General features: G+C 41.6%; 1 pseudogene; it reads left to right on the forward strand.

Annotated features, from left to right (window-relative positions):
* Positions 1 to 20,955: 20,955 nt before the first annotated feature.
* Positions 20,956 to 23,061, forward strand: LOC149177465 (asparagine--tRNA ligase, chloroplastic/mitochondrial pseudogene; annotated as a pseudogene).
* Positions 23,062 to 25,265: the final 2,204 nt, after the last annotated feature.

Genomic DNA, 25,265 nt, shown 5'->3' on the forward strand with positions numbered 1-25,265 from the left:
ATCTTAGATGTTGATTAGGGACTTAATCTTTGCTGTTGAAGACTGAACATGAAAAGTATAAGAGGAGGCTTGAGGGTCAATTGGAGACACACCAAATTGATCAGTCAGTTCGATTTTCTGGAGTGGGGTTTTGCTGAGAGAATCAAACTAGTGATCTATTGATGTGAGGGGTAGTTTAGCACAAGGCCAAGAATACATAGCAGAGAGGCAGAGATAGTGCCAGAGAGACAACACAAAGCTTGGAGAGACTGATGCAGAGGTAGTTGGGAGCTGCACAAAGGCTAAAGAGGCCATTGTGGGTGACACAGAGGGTTTGAGAGCTGACGTAAAGGCTTCAGTAGTTACACAGACACTAGTAGAGTTGATGCAGGGCCAAGAGGCATCGTCGAAAGAATTTTCGTGGGGAAGACTGAGTGCTGGTGAGCTGAGAAGGGTGACATAGTTCTTGCAGAGTGATGCAGAGCGGTGGAATCTGCAGTTGTTGTTGTGGGATCATTCATTTAGTGATTGATCAGTCGAAATATCTTCCTCCGAGGAGAGGTACTAGTGTCAAGTGATTCTGTATTGGGTGAGCCATTTCAGGTACCCTAGTTGTATTTAGAAACTGTATAATAATAAAACCCTCATATTTGTTGCACCAGTTTTCCTGCATTGGGTTTTTCCAAGGACGACTATCCAAAAAATAATGGTGTCCCTTCTGTGTTTGTCTCAGTTATTTCAATTGTTGTTTTGTATATGAGTTGAGGCGGCATTTGTGTTTATTTCAGTATTTCTATTTGTAAATAACTTGTTAATGGAATAAACAACTAGGAGAAATTAAACTAGATAATTCAGTAGGGATTTATAACGTGTTAGACTTAGAAATTTAAACATGGTATCAAAGCATTACAGATCACAAGAGAACTGAAGGCACCAAAATTAATCTGAAAAATTTGCAGTAGTAGCACTTGTCCCAAGAGACGGCGTTGTTCCAGAGCAGAAGCAATAGAGAAGTGACCCAGAGGGCCTGCATCATCATTTCAAGCCAGAAGGAGGGTCTGCGCAGAGGCAGAGACGGGTCAGTTTAAGATACACCAAGAGAGATCAAGAATTCAATTTACTGGGGTGAGGTTTGCTGAGGAAATCGAGTTAGTGATCAGTTGCAGTGAGGGGTAGTTCAATAAGGGATTTCCCTCTGAGGCTGAAGAATACATAGCAAAGAGGTAGTGAAGTGTCGAGAGAGACAATGCAAGCCCTAGAATGGCTAACGTAGAGGTTGTAGGAGCTGACATAGAGGATGCATAGGGCCATAGAGACTGATGTAGAAGTCGTAGAGGCAGACGCAAAAGTCATAGAGGGCTTCAAAGGTAGCACTAGGGAGATTCTATGGGGCGAATTGGGAGCATATTAGCAGATTCTTAGCCAGGATAGGGTGATGCAGCTCCTAGAGGAGTGATGCAGTTCCAGAGTAGTGCTTGGAGCAACTTTCATTGTCCAGCATAGGAACAGCCAGCGTCATTATGGGGTTTGATCACCTTGTTGCTAATTTTTCGGAATATCTATCTCTAGATAGAGGTATTACTACCGAGGATATTTTTTGTTGGGTGAGTCGTTTCTGGAACCCTAGTTGTATTAATGAAATCTTCTTAATAATACAAACCCTCTATATGCTACACTGGTTTTCTCGAATTGGGTTTTTTTGAGAACGATTTTCCAAAAACAATGGCTTCCTTTATGTTATTGTCTCAGTTTATTTCAATGCATGATTTGTATATTTTTGAAGTTTGCAATAAGGTTTACTTCAATGTTTATGCAATTAAATAACTTGTTAATGTAAAAAACAAGTAGGAGATTGTAAACTAGTAATTGCAGTAGGGGTTTTTGATGTGTTAGATTAACAAATTTTCACATTTTAGCCTTGGAAGATGGCCTACATTCTGTGTCTCTTGTCTCTTTATTGTTTATGCATTGGTAACTGTTTTATGAAAGAAGAACACAATAATAATCAAAAGAAAATAATCTAATCTAACAGTAAAAAGCATTCACAAGCAGTTATCTCTCAGAGAAATCATTTGTTGCTCTGCCCTAGATTTCTCAATAGACAGGACCTAAAGGCTCTTGTTTTCAGAATGAAGAAATCATTATACAGTTTGAAGCAAGCTCTTAGAGCCTGGCATGCCTGCATTAATAATTACCTGATGAAGCTTGGATTCACAAACAACAACGCTGACTCCAACCTCTACTTCAAGATGGTTCAAGTTATGCCTTTGATTTTGATTTTATATGTTGATAATCTATTCTTAACAAGTAGTGAGCCTCTGATGATGGAGCGTAAGAGGGAGATGGCCTCTTGCTTCAAGATGAAAGATCTTGGTTTGAGATATATGTCCGAAGCTATGAGACTCTGCCATATTTCGTCTGATGAGAAGATTGCAAACATAGAGCAACTTGGATTGATGGATGTGACCCTTAAGGGTCCCAACTGATCAAGGACACTAAACTATGCTCTTCCCCCTTATCTGAGCTCATAGGGTAAGGAATTGAGCCCTAGAGCTCATGGGGTTGAGGGACCTCTGGATTTGATAGAGTATACCCTAGTTGGCATTGGTCTTTCCCACCCATCTAGGCAATGGGTGTTGGTTGCTTGAGTTAGGCACAATCCTTATCATTTATGGTAAGTGGCATCTCACTCAAGCTAGAGACATAGGTGTTCTACCTCTGACTTGTGAGGGTCATGTTGGGAAGATCGATAGAGTTTTCCAGGTTGTAGCATTGGGCTCTCCACTGGAAAATTTTCCCGGGTTGTAGCATTGGGGTCCCCACTGGAAAAGCTTCTCAGGTTGTAGCATTGGGCTCCCCACTGGTATAGATTCCTAGGTAGTAGCATTAGGCTCCCATTGGCAAGGTTTCCCGAGTTCTAGCATTGGGCTCCCCACTGGTAGAGCTTCTCAGGTTGTAGCATTGGGCTCCCACTGGCAAGGTTTCCCGAGTTGTAGCATTGGGCTCCCCATTGGCAGAGCTTCTCGAGTTGTAGCATTGGGCTCCCCACTGGTATAGATTCCTGGGTAGTATCATTAGGCTCCCTGCTGGCAGAGATTCCTGGGTAGTAGCATTGGGCTCCTCACTAGTAGAGATTCCTGGGTAGTAGCATTGGACTCCCCACTGGAAGAGATTCCCGGGTAGTAGCATTGGGCTCCCCACTGGCAAATATTTTTGGGTGGTAGCTTAGGCTCCCCGATGAATAGAGGGTGGTAGATTGAGCTCCCCTTTGATGCCAAATTCTTCTTCTTTTATATTCGAGAGTGTTCAACATATGAGCAGATATGAGTAGAGATGAGCAGAGATAAGCAGAATGAGCTAAGATGAGCCAAGATGAGAAGTGACAACATTTGGTGATGATGAGATATTTGTGATGGGACATATGTTGCAGTTGGAAATTTCTCCCTAGCTGAGAGGGAGTGTTAATTTGGAAGCTTAGGGACAAATTCCCTCCATTGGACAACCTTCCTCATCAAGAAAGATCCCTCCTAGCCCTTGGAATAATTTAATTTGGTTGAGGAAAAATATAATTTTATTATGGAAACCCACATGTGCACAAAAGGATAGGTCAACCCTAAAAGGAAATTGGACACCCTTGGATGGCTATAAATACAAGTTAAGTGACCCTCATTTGGAAATCATCATCAAGCATTTTCTTCTTCTCTCTTCTTTGGTTTGGCTCACACAGGTCTAAAGTGGTTCGCGGAGATTGGTTCGTACAGGCCTAAAATTGTAGGGTCTAAAGCTTGCACATGTCAATTAGAGTTTTGGTTTATGGACACAAGGTTGTCACATAAAATTTTCGGCTGTAGCTGCACGCATACAAGCCTCTTCGTGCAACTAGAATGCTTCAACCAAATGCATGATATCTTGCTCCGTGCAGTCGAGACATAAAGTTTCTAGAGATATTTGACCATAGTTCTAAACAGTTGACCACAAGCTTGAATGTTACTCTGATCAGTATAATTGTTGGGCTCATCTCTTGGATATTGTTTTCTTGGTTTTGCTGGATAGTTTTGTTATTAAAGAATTGGATCATTGTACTCTCTCTTTGTTGAACATTTTATGAAAATCTAATAAGAAGAAGAATTTGAAAGGGTTTTCCCCTCGTGGGGTTTTTCCCTGGTCTTTGACCAAACTTGGTGTCTCTTATTTGTCTCTTATTGTCCATTGCATTTACTATTTTGTCTACAATTACTATTGATCATTGGAAGACTAAATTGTTTTGAAATATTGCTAACTAAAGATGAGAATTGGGCTAAAGTGATTGTAACAACATAGAACAATGGTAAAAGAAACACCTAGAGGGGGCAGTCATGGATGATCAAGAACATTGAGCTATGCTCTTCCCTCTTGTCTGAGCTCACAAGTTGGGAATGGAGCCAAGAGAGCTCCTGGGGTTGAGGGAACTCTTGACTGTAGGTTGTGCATGATCCTTGTCATGTGTTGACAAGTGGTAATCCCCCCACCATTAAGTGTGGGAGTTGCCAAGAGTATACCCCAGTATGCATCCTACCCACAAGCTGGGCTTGTTGGGATTGCCACCCATCTGGCCAATGGGTGTTGTGAGACTTGGTTGTGCACGATCATTATCATGTGTTTACAAGTGGTAACCCCCCCAAGTAGAGATGAGACTTGGTTATTGTCATGTGTTGATGAAGTCTATGGATGTAGGTGTTCTACCACTTGACTCTTAAGGTGAGACTTGGTTGTGCACGGTCCTTGTCATGTGTTGACAAGTCATAACCCCCCCAAGTCTATGTCAAGGTGGGAAGATCAGTGGATATAGGGTGATAGATGAATCTCCCCTATGATGATTCTTCTTCATTAAATTGAGACATCATTTTTCCAGAGCAGAGATGAATAGAGATTAGCAGAGAAAGTAGAGATCTTTGTTGTAGAAAGAAATTCCTCCCTAGTTGAGAGGGAGTGTTGAAAATTGGTAGCTCAAGGATGAATTTCCTTAAATAAAAACTCATTTCTGACAATTTTGGATTGAATTTCTAAAATTAGAAAGTCAAGTCTAGCATTTCAAGTATGACTTTCCAAAAATAGTTAAATCACCTTGCATCAATTGGTAATAACGTATAGTTGATGGAAAATTACTTAACTTATCATTAATCAATCTTTACAGTTCAATTTCAACTTAATTATTATTATCATTATCATCATCAAAAGGAAATTCAAGTCCCCTTTCCTTCATGACACTCAATCACTTCACACCTCTCTCCTTGATGACTAAAATAGCACTACATTACTCTCTCTCTTAATAGATACATTACACACTCATTAAACGTATGTCATGAAAGATTCCTCTTACACTCTCATCAATGCAGATGTTACACTCTCTTCATTTAAGTCATACGTTTTCTCCTAAATGGTGACACTCCTTAATGGAATAAGTTACACTTCTCTAAGGTATGTGTTGCCTCTCCTTCATGGCATAAGTTACACTTTTGTAAGGCATGTGTTGTCTCTACTTAATGGCATAAGTTACTCTTCCCAAAACGGCATGTGTTGAACCAACCTCATGGCATGCGAGTTGTACCTCCTTTATCGCATGAATTCATTGCACCTCCTATATATATGTGTCTCATATCATCTCACCTTACTACTTGTGCATTGTGAAAGAAGAATTTGAACTTGAGAGAGAGAGTTGGAGAGACTTGAAGAAGATTGTGAGAGAGAGACTTGGAGAGAAGAGCAGGACTTGGTGAGCCAAGGTTGATTAAGTGTTGATTTAGTTGAAGGGAAGGCCAATTCAGTGTTTTAGTGTTTCAATGTTGATTTAGTTGAAGGGAAGGTTGATTCAGTGTTTGCATCTGCTACTGCTACCAATGATCTTTATGCTTCATCTTGTTCAAATTTGGGTGAACTTACTCATTCTCTTGATCTCTCATTGTACTCTATATCTTTGCTAAATAATTGGTATATAATAGAAAAAGAATCTGGTTGGGTTTTTCCCTGGACATTGGATGGTAGACCTAAATTCTTTGTCTCATTTTTTTCTTGGTTGTCTTCTATCGTGCGTTGTAAAAATTCCTAGACTCGAAGGTGTTATCACTTAAGAATGCTGATGCCAAATTCTCATACTAGTTTGATGATAAAGGTCGGTGCTAGTCTAAGTTTGATTTTGTTTTTTAGAGTCTGAGTCTTAGGGGGTCTTGAGTCAAATATGCATTCTCATTCATCACTGGTCATTCTCATAACCATGTGTCAGTTTTGTTTAAAAATTACTATGTTCCACAAAGCCTTTTAGGTGATTTCGTAGTGCATGTAACCATTTTGTAGTGTTTTCGCAGCGCATAAATCCTTTTTAGCAGTTTCGCAGCGCAAAAGTCCTTTAGGTGATTTCGCAGCGCGACACATATTAGGTGATTTCGTAGCACATAATTCAAAATTTACACTGACCGCGCTGTGAAATCAGAGATTCGTGCATTCCGTAGCAAATCTTTCCCAACTGTCCAATCTGTCAAGTTAATCTATGGTTGCATCATTCATTTTCAGTTTATGCACTCCACATATCATGTCCAACCACTTATCTCCATTATTACCACCACTAGGTACGTTGGCAAACACAGATTACAAGTTCCAAGAAAAGCCAGTTATTCACAATCTTAATGATGATTGTATTCATTGCATGAGGAACAAGTCTGCAAGTTTTCAATTTGAATACATTGTTATCAAGCGAGGGAGCCATTCAAACAAGGCAGAGACTAAAATTTGAGCAACGACAGTGTTTCAACCTTCATGGAGGGATCGACAGAAAGGAAAGACCACAGATCAGGCAAATGTTTGAGAAATGAGCCTGAAGGTTTAGACATAACCTTGAAGAACAGAGAAGTCGAGCATGCATTTAAACAAGTTGGATGTCGGAATTTTTGCAAGAAGCTCCAAGGAGGTCATGCACAAGTTACTAAGGAATTTTCCTTGAATTTCACAGGACTAAACTCAAAGGTTGGTATACTGGAATTGCAGGTCTCACCATACATGATATCCACAGTTACGGAGATTCCAAGAGGGCAAGAAAGTTGGTTCAAGAATTTCAAATTTGATATGAACCCACGCAAAGAATTTCTAAAGCACAAGTCCATTAACTCAGATTTAAGCAAGTCTGTTCCTAGAAGTTATGTCAAAGAATCATATGCCCATTTGCTTACTTGTATACAGAAGTACCTGGCCTGTGAAGGGGGATATAACAAAGTGTATTCATACCATTTTAAACTTCTGTTGCATTTCACAGGGAAGACATCTATTGATCTACCTTTTTACTTATTCCGCAGCTTAAGCAAAATGTGTGACAAGGTGCAGCTAAGAAAAGAAGCCTGTGAGACTTCATTGTTTCACCATGGCTTGGTTAAGTTGATTGTTTTGCATGAACTTCAGAGGGTAGGTAGGGACTAGAACACATTCATTTTCATGTCTGGTTTCAAGAACGAGACTAGTCTCAGCCCTCAAGCTACAAAATATCTTCCAACAACAACTGGGTATCAGGCAGAAACAAGATCCAAGAGGTTTTCAAAGTTGAAGGCAAGGAAACAAGTAAGAGAATCCAAAAAGCCACTAACTATCTAGGATACACCCCAGCAGTCCCTTGAAGAGAAAACTCAAGTCAAAGAAACTACACATGAATCAAGCACAGGTGAAGGAATTCAAAGAAGAAGGACTAGGAGCCAGGTGGCTAAAGAAAAAGGTAAGTCAGTAAGTATTGAAGAAAGCCCTGTTTCAAAGGGAGACTTAAATGAATTATTGCAAGCCATTGACATTGAAGAGTCTCCACTAGTTCAAGCAGAGTTGATAGAGTTAGGAAAAGACAAGGCTAAGAGAGTCAAAGCCTCAAAGAAACTAAAGTTTGATGATCAGGTTGATCAATTTGTATTCAAACCACGGAGACCCATAACAAGGAAGTTTAAACAAATACAGGAGGTACCGCCAAGAGCAGAGGAAATAGGGGAGGTGACACAGCCTCATGAAAGAAAGGATAAAGGAAAATCAGTTGCCATTCAAGAAGAAGATAGTGTGGAAGACTTGAAAAGGAGATTGGAAACGACCAACTTTGAAATTGCTAGATTGAAGAAAGCTACCAGGAAATTTGCAGTTAAAGAGGCTTATTTCAACCAAATGCAAGCTCGGTGGGAGGACCAAACATTTCAAATTCCCGAGGTGGTTGATTGTAATGTTCAATTTCATAGCTGGAATGTTCCTGCTATAAAGGAAGCTCAATTTATTAGAAAGGTCAATACAAACCTCAGATCTGGGATCAAAGTCATGAAGAAACAAATTGAAGACTTAAAGATACAGTTAAGCCACCTGAAAGAATCTCCTTAAAGAAATCTCACTTCAAGTAAGGCTATGTCTCAAATTTTGATGGTTTTGCTTGATATAATATTTCTTGAAAAATCACACATTTCCATTCAGTTTTGAAAGGCCTTGGAGCAGTTGAAAGAATGTTTAAATAGCAAAAGGCTCAAAATAGAAAAATTTTGGTTGAAACTGTGTCTTTTGGAACAACACAGCAGTTTTGTAGCACGCTACGAAACCGCTGAAGATGATGACTAACGCTCAGCAGTTTCGTAGCGCGCTACGAAACTGCTGAAGCTACACAATCTAATCTCAGTCAATGGGTTTTGAAATACAAGCGGAAATTTTGAAAAGGGAATATCTTCAAGGGATCATCTGAAGCCATCAACCTTCAACAAGGTCAAGACAGGTGGAGGAAACATGTATTCGAATCCAAACTCTAAAATTTTTGTCATAAAGTGAACATATTTACTACAATCCAAAATATGTCAGACAGCATGGAAGAGCTTTTGAATTCACACATAAAAGATGTTGACAACACATCAAAGACGTGGCCATCTGTTATATTTTGGATAATCAAAGATAAAGGGCATGGTTCTTTGGATTCAAATATTTTGAGGCAAACCAAAGACCGATAAACAGGGGTAGTTTCCTACGTTTCAGGGCAATGGAGAAGATGTGACATTGAAGACTAGCATGGAGCTTTGAACATCCACCACATCCAAACTAAAAAGGGACCAAATGTCAAAGAACGAGAATGATTGTAATCAAGGCTATTATTAGCATAATATGGAGTTAGACTCCTACTTGATATAGATCTCTAGAAAGTCTAGTTGTAGTTTGTTACATTTAATAGGCAGTTAAAAGTTAAAAATGTGTCATTAGAAGTAGATTTTGAGTTCCCCTAATGTTTAAGGAGGAATCTCAGTCAGGCAGGTAGAAGAACTCTATATATAGGAGAAAGGGAAATGTAATATAGGTTGGAAATTGATTAAAAAAGCTCTGATATTCGGCTTCATGTATAGACTCTGTTTTCTAGTAATACAGTAGTAGCCTTGCTTCTCAGGAATCATGAAGAATTCGATGTTATGAATTTATTTTTGTTTTCTTCTTCCTATTATCTGCAGTGTTATAAATGTGTGACCACTTAGAAATCACTTAAAGTGTTCTAATTTCCTGCATGCATTTTTAAACTGTGTTGGTCCTCTATGTGTTTGAATAGGTTCTACATATGTTGGATTCTGAATGTCCTGATTTCTATGTAAGGTTGATAGCATTGTTATACTAAAATGGATTTGACTCCATAAGCCTAATGGATACTTCCTAGTTGTGTTTCCACCACTCAAACTTTTACATTTGTTTCATAAGAGTTAGCCATCTTTATCATAATCAAAGATCATTAATCCTTTGAGAGATCCCTCTCAAGTTGGGGAGGCTAAGCCTCAGCCTAAAGTAGGTTTGAAATAGTTACTTGAAGTCTTCCTGGTCTGCAGCCTTCCAGGGCCTGATTTTGAGATAACAGAAGGAACCCGTATTGCAAATAATATGAATCTACTTCACCTACTTGATTTTTAAATTACATTCATCAAGTTATTCTTCTGAATACTGAAGAAAATTACTTTTGCAGCCTACACTAATTAAATATTTGATCTCATGAAACATAAAACAAAGAAAAGAACTAGATACATAGGACACACTTATTTTTGGACACAATAGTCCCCAAAAAACACAATGCAAGAAAACCAGTGCAGCAGTTATGAGGGTTTATTATCATGCAGGAGAAATATTTGAATACAAATCTAGGATGCTCATCTAGCAATCCTTTACAAAGAAAAATACTGGCAAAAAATCTGAGTGAGTTTTACCTCACTTCACTCGACAGAATTCTGGCTAATCTGGCACAAGATTGGCTAACCTCGGTTATTTCCACATTAGCCTTGCTTAGGCTCTGTGTGAGCCTTTCAGGCTCTACGTCAGCCCTGCATTAGCTTCTCTGCCCTCTGCATCAGCTATCCTGACTAATCCGGCAATTCTCGACAGTTTTGGATTCCCCGTAACAAGCAACTTTTCTGCTCTGCGCAGGCCTTTCTGGCTCAGCGTCAGGACTGCATGGGCCTAGACTGGCCCAACATCAACTCTCCCATCTACTTTGGTGCCTCTCTGCAAGCTCTCTTCGCCTCTCTATCAGTATTCTTTGGAAAGTCCTTCTCCCGGATTCTCATTGCCCCTTTGTAGCTGAATTATCACTTAGTTCGAATTTCTTAGTTTCCAAGCCCCAGAAATTGAACTCCAGATCAATTCTCTCTCTCTCTCTCTCTCTCTCTCTCTCTCTCTCTCTCTCTCTCTCTCTATGTTTCCAAATGAACCCCAAGCCTCCATTTTATATTTTTCCTGTTGAATCTTCAACGGACTAGACTAAGTCTCTAATCAATGGCTAAGATTAAAACATGACTTGATCCACCTTCTAGATCATTCTCACCCATATTTTGATTAATACCCATTAATATTTTAATTTCCCTAAGTTTAGACTTAGGAACCCCATTAAAAATATTAATTATTTTAATAAAATACAATCTAGGTGGAATTTCACCAAACGGTTTCTGGGTTGCCTCTCCACCAATTTTCATGGCTAGAGCACAACCGATGCTACCAAAAACTAACACTCCCTCTTAGCAAGGAAAATGATCTAGCAACAATGTCCAACTACATGCTGCTATGTTTCTGAAGCACCTCCTTTCCGCACTGTCGCTACCACCAACACTGTGCTACTGCTGCAACTGTACTACTACCCATGACACTACCACTGCTGTTGCTCAATCTGTACTACATCTCCTTCTCAAACGTTGCATCTGCTATGTTGCTAGCACTGCCACTGCTAACATTGCATCTATATTGCAACTCAGTTGCTGAGAGAAGCAACTGAGAAACATCCAAAATTAACTAAACTTAACTATGTTCTACATAATACAAGAATGTTGGAATCAGATTACTACTGGTCTCTGACCCTCTGAATCTTCTGCACTACTGTTGACTTCTGCACTGTGCCAACTGCACTGCTGCCAACCTTGCTCTGCATGAAAAAATTGGGGTGATAATACAATGATCTCAAATGCTAGAAATGCTTGCTCCTCTAATGCTCTACGCTGCCAAGAAAACTTAACTGCTGCATGGAAAGGGAATACAAGAAACTCCTCCTCTGCTTCTCAGAAAATGATGAAACTTTAGCCACAAACTGCTTGGCCAAAATCCACAAAAACCCAGAAATGGTTTGGCCCGATATGGACTTCCCAAAATCAACCCCCAAAGGCACTATTCAATCCCTAGCAATTCTACACCGTCCGCTACAAAGATACAGTTGAAAACCCACCTCAGGTGCTCAGAAAATTATGAAACTTTATATTTGGGGATCCTTGTCAAAAATAAAAAAAAAACCCAGAAATGGTTTGGCTGGATTTTGACCTCCCAAACTTGACCTCGTCGATGGCCCACACCCTCCAAACAATTCCAGAAATATGACCTGCAAGGAATGACCACAAACTCCTCCTCCAAGCTCTGAAATGAAAGAAAACACCACTCCAAATATCTCCTCTAACCTCCACAACAAAGATCACCCTCGAGGACTGATACTCTACCCACCAAATGAGCTCCCACACCTCTATGCTAGCCCAGGTAGTGCGAAAGTCACACTGCCAAGCCAAAAACTCAATCAGCTCCAAAACTCTTGTAAATGCTGAAAATTCTCCCTAGCCTCCTCTCTATAAAATCTCACATCAAATCTCCACTGCTAAGCACCACCAATGAACTTGGCCTCCTCTCCACTGCGTCCCCCAGTAACACACACAACTTGGAAGGGAATGCTACTGTTGGGAATCACAATGTGAACTTCCTCCTAAAGAAATGAAGAAAACCTTCCTAGGGTGGCACTCGAAGTCCCTCGAAGAAAGGGTGAGCTCTTCACCTAAAGAAATCGTGGTAAACAACTAGTGACTCAACTAAGCAGCTCGAGCAACCAAAGAGAAATTGATATATGTTGATTTGGGGTAGCATTGGATGTGCTCTAGCCAAAAAAAATGGTGGAAAGGCTAAGGCACATGAGATATCCAATACCCATAAATGGTTTGGACATATTCTAAATAGTTTGGGAGATATTAAATTAATTAATATTTTTAATGCAATCCCTAAGTCTAAACTTAGGGAAAATAAAATATTAATGTGTATTAATATAAAACTCTGTTAGAATGGTCCAAAAGTCATGGATCAAACCAGATCTAATCTTAGCTATTGATTAGGGACTTAATTTTGGCTACTGATTTGTCAACGAGAAAAGTATAAGAGGAGGCTTGAGGGTCGCTTGGAGAACACACCAAGAGATCAAGATTTCAACTTTTTGGGGTTGGGTTTGCTAAGAAAGTTGAGAGAGTGATCAGAGTTGCAGTTGAGGGGCAGTGAATACAGAAACAAAGAGGTAGAGATAGCACAGGGAGGATCAACGCAATAGCCATAGAGAGGGAAGCAGAAGCAACCAAGGGTTCATGCAGAGCCAACCAGGAGCTGCGCAGTGCCTCAGAGGGCCAACATGGGTGACGTAGAGGGCTAGAGGGCTGACGTAGTACCTTCAAAGTTTGACGTAAGCTAAGCCATAGTGATGTTGGGCTGATGCTGGGCCAGAGAGAGGTTGAAGTTGGGATTTCATGGGGCAGATTGGAGCTGTGAAGCTACCAGAGTGTTTATCTGGGGTTTCAGCCGAAATATCTACTTCCAAGTAGAGAGCTACTACTACCAAGGTTTTTCTCTATTGGTTGAGCTAGATTTGGCACCTGGATTGTATTATGAAACTGCTTAATAAATCAAACCCTCAGATAGCTGCACTGGTTTTCTTGCATTGGGTTTTTTCGGGGACATTAGTCCAAAAATAATGGTGTCACTTGTGTGATTGTTTCTATTTCCTTTAGTTGATGATCTATAATGTGTTGAGAATGTAGTTGTTTTTATTTCTAGTATTTACATGGCAAATAACTTGTTAATTAACATAACAAGTAGGTAGGAATAAATCAATTAAGTGCATGAAGGGTTTCTAACGTGTCAGACTTAGAAATTCGAACATGGTATCAGAGCGTGGTTATAGATCACAGGAGAACTGAGGACATTAGCCAAACAGAGTAGCAGCAACAAAAAAATAGTTGTCTTGAGTGACAAAATCTGTTCCTAACAGAGTAGCAGTAAGGAAGGGGAGACACAGTGCCTACGTCATTAAGATTGAGCCAGGAAGAGGCATTGCAAAGGCCAAGGGAGGCAAAGACAGGCTCATGCAGAGGCCAGGAGGGCTGACGCAGTTGGATGAGGAGGCTAATTTACCAATGTTGGGATTGCGCAAAGTCTAAGAGCTCTAACCTTCAGTTTTCTAGGGTTTAGGAGGCTGTGGGTAAGTTGCAGAGTGGAGTTGGTGGGGTACTGTAGTTAGAACAATACCTAATAGGGCATGGCCAAGGTAGATGGAGTTGCTGCCAAGGTAGATTTCTAGCCAAGGAATCCAGATCAGTGTTGCAGTTGCATAGACTATTGGAGAGGGGCATCTCGACATTGGCAGAAGGATTTCTAGGAGGGGAATTGAGGCTTAGAGGGAGTCACACCAAGAAATTCCAGAAGGGAAGTAGATGATCAGCGAAATGGCACTACATGGAGTAAGAGACCAGAACAGACTTGACGGAGCCTCAAACTTCGTAGTTTGGAAGGCCAAATTATTATCCGTACTAGAGAGGAATCGTGTCAAGAACTTCGCCTTGAGGACGACATCTATCCGAGTTGACGCAGCTGATAACGACAGTTACGAGGATGCAATAGCGAGGGCTAAGAGTATCATCGTTGATGGGATCAAGGATCATATAGTACCACATATTGCTGAGAAGAACACGGCACAAGAGATGTGGGAGGCCCTGACCAGGTTGTAACAACATACTTCCATGCAGAGGAAGATGCTACTAGAAACTCTGTTGTGATCATACCAGATGAAGAAGGTAGAACAGATCAACCCATTCCTTGGTCGATTGAAGGAGATCTGGGATCAGCTGACTTCCATAAGCACAATGACGAACCAGAATTGATGGTGAGAATAGCCCTGAATGCAGTCTCAGAAGACTGGGAGGTGTTTGTCCATAGTATACTACGTAGGGCGACTGTTCCAAATTGGGAAGAAATGTGGGCTAATCTTCACCAAGAAGATATCAGAAGGCTGAGCAAGGCAAGAAGCAGTGGGAAGGGGATCAGAATCAAGGAGGAGGAAGAGGATGGTACCGTAGCATCTAAGGGAAAGTAGGAGAAACACAAGAAGAAGGACCTCTCTAAGGTCAAATGCTTCCACTGTGGGGAGCTGGGTCATTATGAGTTCCAGTGTCCAAGGAAGAAGAGTAATGGAGAGGCCTTTGAGACCAAGGTTGCACCAACAAGGGCAGAGAAGGAAGTGGAGACAGATGATGATTATGCCATGAGTGTTCATATGCCACATCAGAAGAAGTGGGGAGACATCGAGCTGTAGTCAGGTGGACTACAGGCGATGAGGGGTAGGATCCTTGAGGTACCCAACCTCTCGGATTATACCTAGCTACGGGAGCCTTGAAGAGGAGTAGCAATACTGGTGATGTCAATAGAGATGAATGCAGATGGAGCGATAGAGGGAGCTACAGTGCAGGATTTTAGTACAACGCGAGGCTAGCAAGCTGCAACAATGTGAGAGACACGGGAGTGTTGCACCAGTGTAGGATGGCACAGAGAGGTGTGTAATGGTGCGAGATGCATGGAGTTGTTGCAGCAGCGCAGAGGTCAGAGATGGAGGACTTGTCAATGACAGAGGGAGCTTCAGCATCAGGAGTGTTTCTAGCATGACAAAGATGTCAGAGTTGGGAAATAAATTACTTACTTCTCAGTAACTGAGTTGTAGTGCAACAGTTACTAGTGGTAGTGCTATGGGTAGTACAATGCAGCATGATGAGAGGGGTTGTAGCACAGATGCAGCAGTGGTAATGGCAGAGCCATGGGAAGCAACATGAATGTAGAGGGAGTTGTAGTATGGATGCAATGGTGGCAGTGGTAGGGCCATGGGTAGCAGTACAAGATGCAGTAGTGCAAAGGATGTTGGGCAGCAAGCCTACCATTAGCACAGGGATTGATGTCGGATGATCATGGTGATACTTAGTAAGGAGTATTACTAGAGCACGGTCCTCACTAAGAGGGAGTTTTGATTTGGGGTAGCATCAGATGTGCTCTATCCACAAAAATTGGTGGAGAGGCTAAGGCACATGAGGTCTCCAATACCCAGAAATGGTTTGGGCAGATTCTAAGCAGTTTGGGAGATATTAAAATAATTAATATTTTTAATGGAGTCCCTAAGTCTAAACTTAGGGAAAATAAAATATTAATGAGCATTAATATAAAACTATGTTAGAATGGTCAAAAGCCATGGATCAAGCCAGATCTAATCTTAGCCATTGATTAGGGACTTAATTTCAACCATTGATTTGTCAATGAGAAAAGTATAAGAGGAGGCTTGAGGGTCACTTGGAGAACACACCAAGAGATCAAGACTTTGAATTTCCGGGGTTGGGTTTGCTGAGAAAGTTGAGAGACTCATCAGAGTTGCAATTGAGGGGTAGTGAATATAGAAGCAAAGATGCAGAGATAACACCAGGAGGATCAACACAGTAGCCATAGAGAGGGATGCAGATGCAACCAAGGGTTCACGCAGACCTAGCCAAGGCTCACACAGAGGCAGCCAAGAGTTGCGCAGTGCCTCAGAGGGCCAGCGTGGGTGATGTAGATGGCCAGAAGTTTGGCACAGTATCTCCAAAGGCTGACACAGGCCAAGCCAAAGTGACGCTGGGCTAACACTAGGCGAGAGACATGCTGATGCAATCCCTAAAGGCTGACGTTAGGATTTTGTGGGGCAGATTGGAGCTGTGAAGCTCTCGGAGTCTTTATCTAGGATTTCAGCCAGAATATCTACTTCCGAGTCGAGAGCTACTACTACCTAGATTTTTCTTTGTTGGGTGAGCCTGATTTGGCACCCAAATTATATTCTGAAACTCCTTAATAAATAAAACCCTCAAATAGCTGCATCGATTTTCTTGCATTGGGTTTTTATGGGGACATTAGTCCAAAAATAACAGTGTCACTTGTGTTCTTGTTTCTATTTCCTTCAGTTGATGATCTGTAATGTGTTGAGCATGTACTTGTATTTATTTCGAGTATTCAAATGGTAGATAACTTGTTACTTAACAGAACAAGTAGGTAGGAATAAATCAGTAAAGTGCATGAATGGTTTCTAACGTGTCAGACTTAGAAATTCCAACAATATACTCCAATAAGATGAATGAAATGAGGAGAGCTACCTTCCTTATATAGATTTTGTTGAGCACTTATGCCTCCAATTTTACCTCCATCATGGGTCCTCACTTAACCACCTACATGCAAAACTTAACCACCTTCATGCAAACCGAACTAGGGAGTGCGTATTTCCCTAGTGTGGATGGCCCTCATGTGTAATTTACCCAGAACAAAATAACTTCTCCTAATTCTAATCTCCTAATAAAAATCGAATAGGCCCCACTCTCTCCAAAATTGGCCCCAAAATGTAATAATTAGTCTTGTTCCAAATTAATTTAGGAAGGGACATGACAATCCTCCCCTCCCAAATGTTGCTTGTCCCCAAGTAACTTCAGTTCTAGATGCTAAAGTATGTGCTCTCCCTCCCAATTAGCATACTCATTTGGCAAGCTCCTGCAATGCACCAAAAATCGCTTGTCCTCAAGCAATTCTTGAACAAGCATCCTCTCTAACTACTCCCCATTATCACTACAACATGTTCCAGGGTCCCAGATGTCCCACTAAATCATCCTTGACCTCAGCACTGCCCTGATATGAAAGAATCCTTCAATACCAGGATCCCAGGCCATCCTCTCCAACATGAAACTCCCCTCACTCCACTCCCTATCATGCCCGGTGCAAGTACCAGAAGTCCATTGCTCCATCAGTGACTCACTAAAGCCCAATGGAAGATCTGTATGATCTCCCCTTGTAGTAGCTGGTTCATCCCTAAAGGCTATTGAGCTCTGAAGAGTTGTAATGCCCCAGTTCCATGTTAGTCCCAGAGTGGTGCCACCATGTTGACGCTATGCTACTATGACTATGTCATACTCCCCATTGTGCACAGACAATATCCTCCTCTCCTGGAACTCGATGGTGGAATATTGAAAGAGGCGAGACACATCCTGCCTAGGCATCTTCATGGTGCTAAGGCCTACCCATCCAAATCTAACTCCAAACCTGTGCAACAATAGAGAATGCCTACCTCCCAAAATGATTAAACCCTTTATGAACCCCCATTTGTCATCCCAAGAGCGAACTATATCACTCTCTGCCATGACTCCTCTCATCATGAGTGATCTATCGATCAACTGAATCTCTGCATCCCATAGCTAGACCTATTGCAGCATAGCCCTGACAACTAATGGAATCCCTCTGGTCCTCATCTCTAGTCCATGCATGCCACCCATATATAGGCTCCATACATCATGAACTAATATGAGGCATGCTAAACTGTCCTGTGCCTGCCACTGTGTAGTAGTGATAACCACTGGAAACCACATGGGGAAAATAGCTACCCCTTGAATGTGACCAATAGATGGGTATCATATATGCATAATCAACTCAGTGTATGCAGATCCATCCTTCTCCTACCAACAATTGCCACTAGTTTGGCTACCTTCCCCATGGAGAATGTGTTGATACAATGTTGGGAACCCAGATACATAATGGACAACTGTCTCAACCGTACACATACTCTGCTCATGCAATGTCCAGACATTCCATGTGGAAAGAGTGACACATGTCTGTTATAGACATTTTTTGGCACTACAACCCTAATCCTAAATGTCCATAAACCAAGGGCTCCTAAGTCCCTAAAAGTGTTGTTCCAACCCCTAAAAGAACAAGGTCAGCTGATCACATCATCTCCCAGAAGTTCTCCATGAAAAACTACTCAGAACTGGTCAAAACTGGACCATCTCACCTGCTCCATGGACAAAGTGCAATGCATCCCACCTAAATACACATAGAGGGTGCGATGCATACTGAAAAGCCCTTCTATGGGGTGCGATGGGCGAGAATGGACAAATGGCAGAGGCAGTGTGCGAGGTGGAAAATCATGGAATCTTCCAGAAACTTCTCCTGTGACACTTGCCTCCCTGAATTCGCCCAGGGATGAGTAAGAGATCATCATTCTCCAAGTGGAATCAAGAACTATCAGAGAGAGGACACTAATCAAACCCCAGAAGCTGAATCACCCCCCTTTCAAACATCTATATATGGATCCCTTCCGAAGAGATCCAAAGGCTGGAATTTTGTATCTTGTAAGGAAGTGTTGTTGGTTTCTTGCTGAAACATCATAGTGTTGGGTGATCTAAGCTTTTCATGAGGTTAAGAAGGGCTTCTTGCTGAGAGGATGAAGCTGGGTCAGAACAATTGGTTGTAATCCTCCCCTGCTCTTTTCTTGATATCAATAAAGCTATTCAAGTTTTCCTCCATGTTCTTGCATATTTTATGATAGATGTTTGTGTGTGGTCAATATACATCTGATCTTATATTGTTTATGCTAGTAGATCTCTATTCTCGGATAGAATTGTGCTGCTTTGATTCCACAGGTGCTCTTTGAAGCTGGGTCAACAAGGAAGAAAGTGGCAAGGATCTATCAGAAGGGAGAGGAATCAAGTGAGGAACCAAGTGAAAGATTGATGTTGGTGTCTTCATTCCTTTCTTATCTATTTGTCATAAAGGAATACAAAAGTAGCTTTACTCTGTTTGTTTCTAAGGTTGCTACCACCCTTAGTGGGATTAGCAGTTCTCCATAGACACTATTCCTGGTAACAATGTCTCCCCTATGACCAGCTCCCCAAGAATAGCATTAGTGATGAATGATATGCCATCCCTATCAATGATCACATCATCCCTCAACCTGTGGCTATCAACTCACTCACCAACTCAATGCCCCTACTGGGAAGTCTCCCCTCTATTACACCAAGTGTCATCCAAATATCTTGGATGAGCTCCCCGTCCTTTCTGTTCATGCCCAGAGTTTCAAAGGACATCAACCAGATCGCCCATTCCTATAAGTGATGTAGAAGAGAGTCAAGCGTGCGAATCCCTACAGATACCATCAAGTATCACTCATCTGTGTGCCCCTCGATCCTCGGCGAACTACACCCAAAGGTATGCTTGGTATCTCTATCCATGGGTGTCCCTGGAGGCAACACTCGAAGACCTTGTTGTGCAACACCATATGCCTCTGCATACCACCAATAATTCCAGTACTCCTGGACATGCCACTGTACAACGCGACCTACCCTTGTACACTGCTAGATACCCTCAGCTACAACTATGCCATCCCATACCATCCCACTTTCCACCTGTGCCATTGCACCTGCACTCCATGCATGTACTCAATGTGATGTGAGGCACTCACACTCCACAACGTAGTCCAACACACTACAACACACCACCATGCACCTCCATGCCCACTTGTAGACCACTGCTCAAATCTAGATGCTCCCACACATCCTTGGATGTGGTGGCTTAGAGCTATGTCTCTACATGTCAGGCCACACCCGATCAATATCATCACCTCCACCATTGCATCACTATCCCTGTTGATGAATGGATCTTCCCTCCAAATCCTCCTTGAGGGATCTAAGAAGTGACTCTCACTATGTGTCAGAAGTGATGCCACCATTGCTCTGCTCCTCTGTGTCCCACACAAAAGTGAAGAGTCCCCAGCCCCATACAAGGCACCATCTGGTGGCCTGCCAATGCCACCTCCTTCGACAAACTCCTGACAGAGTATGTTAATCACCCAGTGATCCTATGTACAAATGTCGTACCAAGTGTTAGACTCTGTCTTATCAGAGATTGATTCTTCTTCAAAACCCTGTTTTGAAGAAGAAATCATTAATGTGTTGTTTTAGATTATGTTATTTATTCTTCAACTCTTCAACTGGCAGCGACTTCAATTTGCAAGTGTCGTGCTGGCTATGATGATTCCGGGCCTAGCGCTTCTTCCTCCAAAGGCTTGTGTTGTGACAGAATGCGGTCTTATAATCCACACATTGCTAGTCTGCTATATTGAGAATCGATTATTTACCTATACTAGCATCTATTACTTTGGTTTTAATGATGCTGTTGCTACTCTGGATGCTATTGTGGAACCATATCCTGCTGCTGCCTCATGTTTCATCTCACGAAAGGTTTTCCAATGAAGATAATCGAGAATTTCTTTCTGCCTTGGCAAATATATATAATTTTCTGCTGCCTTTATTAAAGAATGGTTTTACTTTGACAATGGATAATGCCTTCAAGCTGTCGGTTTTTGTTTTGGTATTCTGCACCAAGTTCTAAAAGGACATGTTGGCACTTACTGGATAGGAGGTGCTCTATCGAAGAGAATTACTGAACCTGGTTTCCATTTGAAGATGGGTCTGTCCGTGGTGCTTGGGAGAAGATTGGAACTATTGTGTATTGTACAGATGTCACATAAAACTTGACGGAGCTGAATGTTTTAAATTTGAAGGCCAGTATTTTATTCCTGTAAACATCATGAGTGCTGAACCTTTCAAGCGGTTGGTAAGGCTTGTTGCAAGGGCCTTCTATGATGATATCCCTACAAGAGCAGAAAATCAACCGAAATCTGGCAGGAGCGATAACAGAGGAATGGCAGTTGTGGTCCTTGATGCTTTAACAAGGCGACAATGGGTTAAAGAAGATGATTTGGCTAAGGATTTAAAGCTACACTCAACACAACTTAGACGTACCTTGCGATTTTTTGAAGAGGAGAGGCTAATTACTAGAGATCATCGTCGTGAGACTGCAAAGGGAGCTAAAGTTTTCAATGCTGCAATAACAGCTACTGCAAAATCTTCTTTTGCTTCTTGTTTTATTGTGTCTCAAAGATTCTTGCCACGACTTCTAGATGCTATGGGAGCTCCTTTGGATCAAGGGCCTGGTCCATTACTTGCTTCAAATAACATAAGTGTGGCTAACTGCTTCGTGACAGTTAGTGCTCTTTATATTTGTGATCAGATTGTTCAAGCAAACAATATTGTCTGAGGGATTAGTTTTACAACCAGTAGTTAGATTGGATCTGAGCTCTGGAAGTTCTTCATTATCTCTGCTTCAGTGTTTAGCAAATCCATTAACAATTGCTTTTGCATCTGCCATTCCAACGCACAATGGAATTGATTGCCAGAAATCACAATTGACAACACAAAATGAGATCATTCATTTGGGAGTGGCTGGGTTGCAGGCTTTGGCTTCGTTTCCAGGATCCTTTTCACCCCTTACTGAAGAGAAATTCAAGGAAATCTTATTGTTTCTAATGTCTGTTCTATCAGAAAGGCATGAGCACAAGTTCTTATGGGAACAAGCTCTTGACGCACTTCCAGTAAGGAATCAAAACTGGTCTAATGGCACATCAATTGCTTCTGTTTCACATCAGATAACTTCAGCTCACTAAAATGCAGAACAACACCGATTGAATACATTAGAAGGGGCAAACCAGATGCAGGTTTTGCTTTATTCGAGTCAGAGTCGTTGAAGTGGCCAGGTTTTGTAAAGTTTGATGATGTAAATGATGGGTCCTGTCTTTCAAATTTGCAGTGTGTGATGGGTTCTGATATTGAGGGATATGATAAGCTTGAGTCTGGCTTGATCACAACAGGGGCATCTATCTTTATTGATGGTGTTTTAGTAGCCAGTACAGGCTCGAAGCAGAAGGTGGAATTGAGGACAACAAAACTTGTTTTGATTGGGAGCTGTGATGCTGCCACATTTCCTGTTCAAAAGAAAAAGCAAGTAGAGAGTATCTGAGAAATGTAGCACATATGCGGCCTCGAACAAATACATTTGGTGCGGTTGCCCGAGTAAGAAATGCCCTCGCATATGCCACACACAAATTTTTCCCAGGAGATGGGTTTTGTCTGGGTTGCTAGTCCAATAATCACTGCTTCAGATTGTGAAGGTGCCGGAGAGCAATTTTGTGTCACATCTTTGCTTCCTAGCTCTAAGGAGGATGTGGGCTCTCCAATTAGCATGATCCCTAGCACAAAGGATGGTTATGTTGATTGGGCACAGGATTTTTTTTGGAAAATCAGCATTCTTGACAGTTTCTGGACAGCTCAATGGAGAGACCTATGCATGTGCTCTTTCAGATATATACACGTTTGGTCCCACATTTCGAGCAGAGCAGTCGAACACTTCACGTCATTTAGCTGAGTTCTGGATGATTGAACCAGAGCTTGCTTTTGCCAATCTGAATGATGACATGGCTTGTGCAACTGTCTATCTCCAGTGAGGTTTATTCCGGATAATTGCAAAGAAGATATGGAATTCTTTAATACCTGGATTGAGAAGGGGATAATTACACGTTTAAGTAATGTTGCAGAAAAGAAATTTGTGCAATTGACATATACAGATGCAGTTGAACTGCTTTTGAAAGCAAAGAAAAATTTTGAATTCCCGGTGACATGGGGATGTGACTTGCAGAGTGAGCATGAGCGTTATATAACAGAGGAAGCCTTTTCTGGTTCACCTGTTATTATAAAAGATTATCCCAAAGATATAAAAGCTTTCTATATGTGAGAAAATGCGGATGGGAAGACTGTAGCAGCTATGGATGTTTTAGTTCCAAGGTTCCTCCTGCTGTAATCTCGGTAGAACAGCAGCGTTGGAGTATTGATGAAGCAACACGCCTTGATGTACTTCGTTTGGCTATAGAATTGGATGCCGACTATGTTGATGTGGAGCTCCAGGTGGCATACGATCTTGTTTTTGATGCTGTTTACACACCAAAGTTACTAGACTCTTACGAGAAGCAGAAGAGTGCCAAGGGTAAACGTGTAGTCTCAGTGCTATTCAAACGGCGCCAGAACAGCATAATGGGATTCGATTCCTATTTCCCAGATTTTAATCAATGCTTCAACAAGATCTGCGCTCTATATGGCTGCCTTTGTCATTCAAGCAAACTGTACCATGAGTATGCCGCGTGGCATGTTTGTGATTCTGTACTTGTAGCACATTTTGCCACCGTCAAATTTCATGTGGTATTTTTAAGCACTAAGTCCGATCCTCATTCATGTCACCAAGACAACAACCGCAACAGATTTCCTATTTCAAGACCGCAGAAACCAAAAAGAGAGGCGCTCCAGCATTTATGTTTTTATTAGTTAATCAGAAGATTTTTAGGGAGATGGTACTGTTTTATGATAGAAGGCTTTTCTATTTTCGATTTTTTTTGTAATTTCAGTTTCAAACAGCGCCCTGATTGTGGGGTCGAGCTGTTGCTTTTTGGTTTTTTTTTAGTTTAGTTTTATGTAATGTATAAAAAATATAGATATAATTTTTAGTTAGTCAGAGAGTGAGAGGAGGGAGAGTTTTTTCTGAGCGCTGGGAGCTGTTGGAGAAGCAGAGAGCTTTGTATTGTACAGTTTTCTGCAGAGAATTTAATGGAATTGCACAGCTCTGTTTGCTGAGATTCATGTGGTATGTTGATTTAGCATAAGTTTTTCCCTTTGTCTCATAGGTAATCAGTTATGTTCCATTTCATTTCATGACCCTTTCAAGCTGAACAAATGAAGTGATTAGGTAGGAATTCATAGTATTATATGCTCCTCCTATAAGTTTGTTCGCATTCGATGTTTTCTACTGTTTAAGGAGGATTCAGAGTTATTGTCTGCCCTCCTTAGCTCCTCACCAGTCTTGCCATCCCATTTGAAACCAGATTTGGTGTTAAATTGCATGCTTACCTTGCCTCAGTTGATAACCTATGTAGTCATTATATTTTTATGTTTGAAGCTGTGATTTTGCCCATGTAGCCCAGAAAAGCCCCGTCATTCCATTAAAAAACCCCAAAAATCATCAAATCAAACCCCCTATCAATTTACTAGCCTAAAATCCTTATTCTTAATTGGTCAGCCTAATCATATTGAAAGATCTATCGAATCTGACCCGAGAGAGCCTTCTCATACCTCGTAGGGCTAGCTACGAGGTGAAATGGTTTGATGTAGCCTTGAAGGTTTACCTTCCTCAGCCTAGGGTGAAATCTCAAGCGCTAACACCAAGAAAACAAAAAAAATTTGTCCATAAACTGGTAGGACACTGGTGTTGACTAAGACTCCCCTAGCAAATGTGCACACTCAACAACTAGGTTAGCTGACCATCCAGGTTGTAGTCAACTGGCATACCTAGGAAATGATAGGTAGTCCCACCGGGAACCTAATGCCAGTTTACGCTATCGGTATCCCCAGTGCATGGAAGCTCCTGTTGAGCTACACCCATGTCCACCACCATCTCCATAGCCCACTCCATAAGGTACCAACTCAGAATCTCTCACCATCCAACCTGAAGAGAGGGATCGAATCCATGAACTCCTGCACATAGAACAACCCTAGCATGCAATTGTTGCACCCTGTGCAACTCAGGTCGTCTCATCTCACTATCCTAATCAATACATAAAATCTGACTAGGTAGCTCTGTCTCTCTCTGTCCAATGGGCCAAGGTAACCTAACAGTGTTTCCAACCCTTTCTATGTATGCCCGAGGAGGGCTACTCTCATGCCCCAATGTTCACTCTAGTTTCACCAATAGGGAATCCAACCGCTCCCCAACGTGAGTCAATTTGGCCATGGACTTGGCACAAACTGCTCTCATGCCCTCCAGCTCCTCGTTCTGTTGCAGAATAGCCTCATGCACTAATGCGACCTTCCTTTTTAATGTTATAAGGTCGGCCTAAAACTGGTGGAACTATCATGGTCATCTATCGCCTGTAAACTCAGTCATAGCTGCAAGTACCTCAGCAATTGTTGGCCTCTCATCCATGGGTGGTTCCTCCTCAACATATGGTTCTATGTGTG

Source organism: Pinus tabuliformis, chromosome 4_1, assembly GCF_031772625.1.
Source record: "Pinus tabuliformis cultivar Carrire ecotype Pingquan chromosome 4_1, CPIR1, whole genome shotgun sequence".
NCBI classification, from domain to species: Eukaryota; Viridiplantae; Streptophyta; class Pinopsida; order Pinales; family Pinaceae; genus Pinus; species Pinus tabuliformis.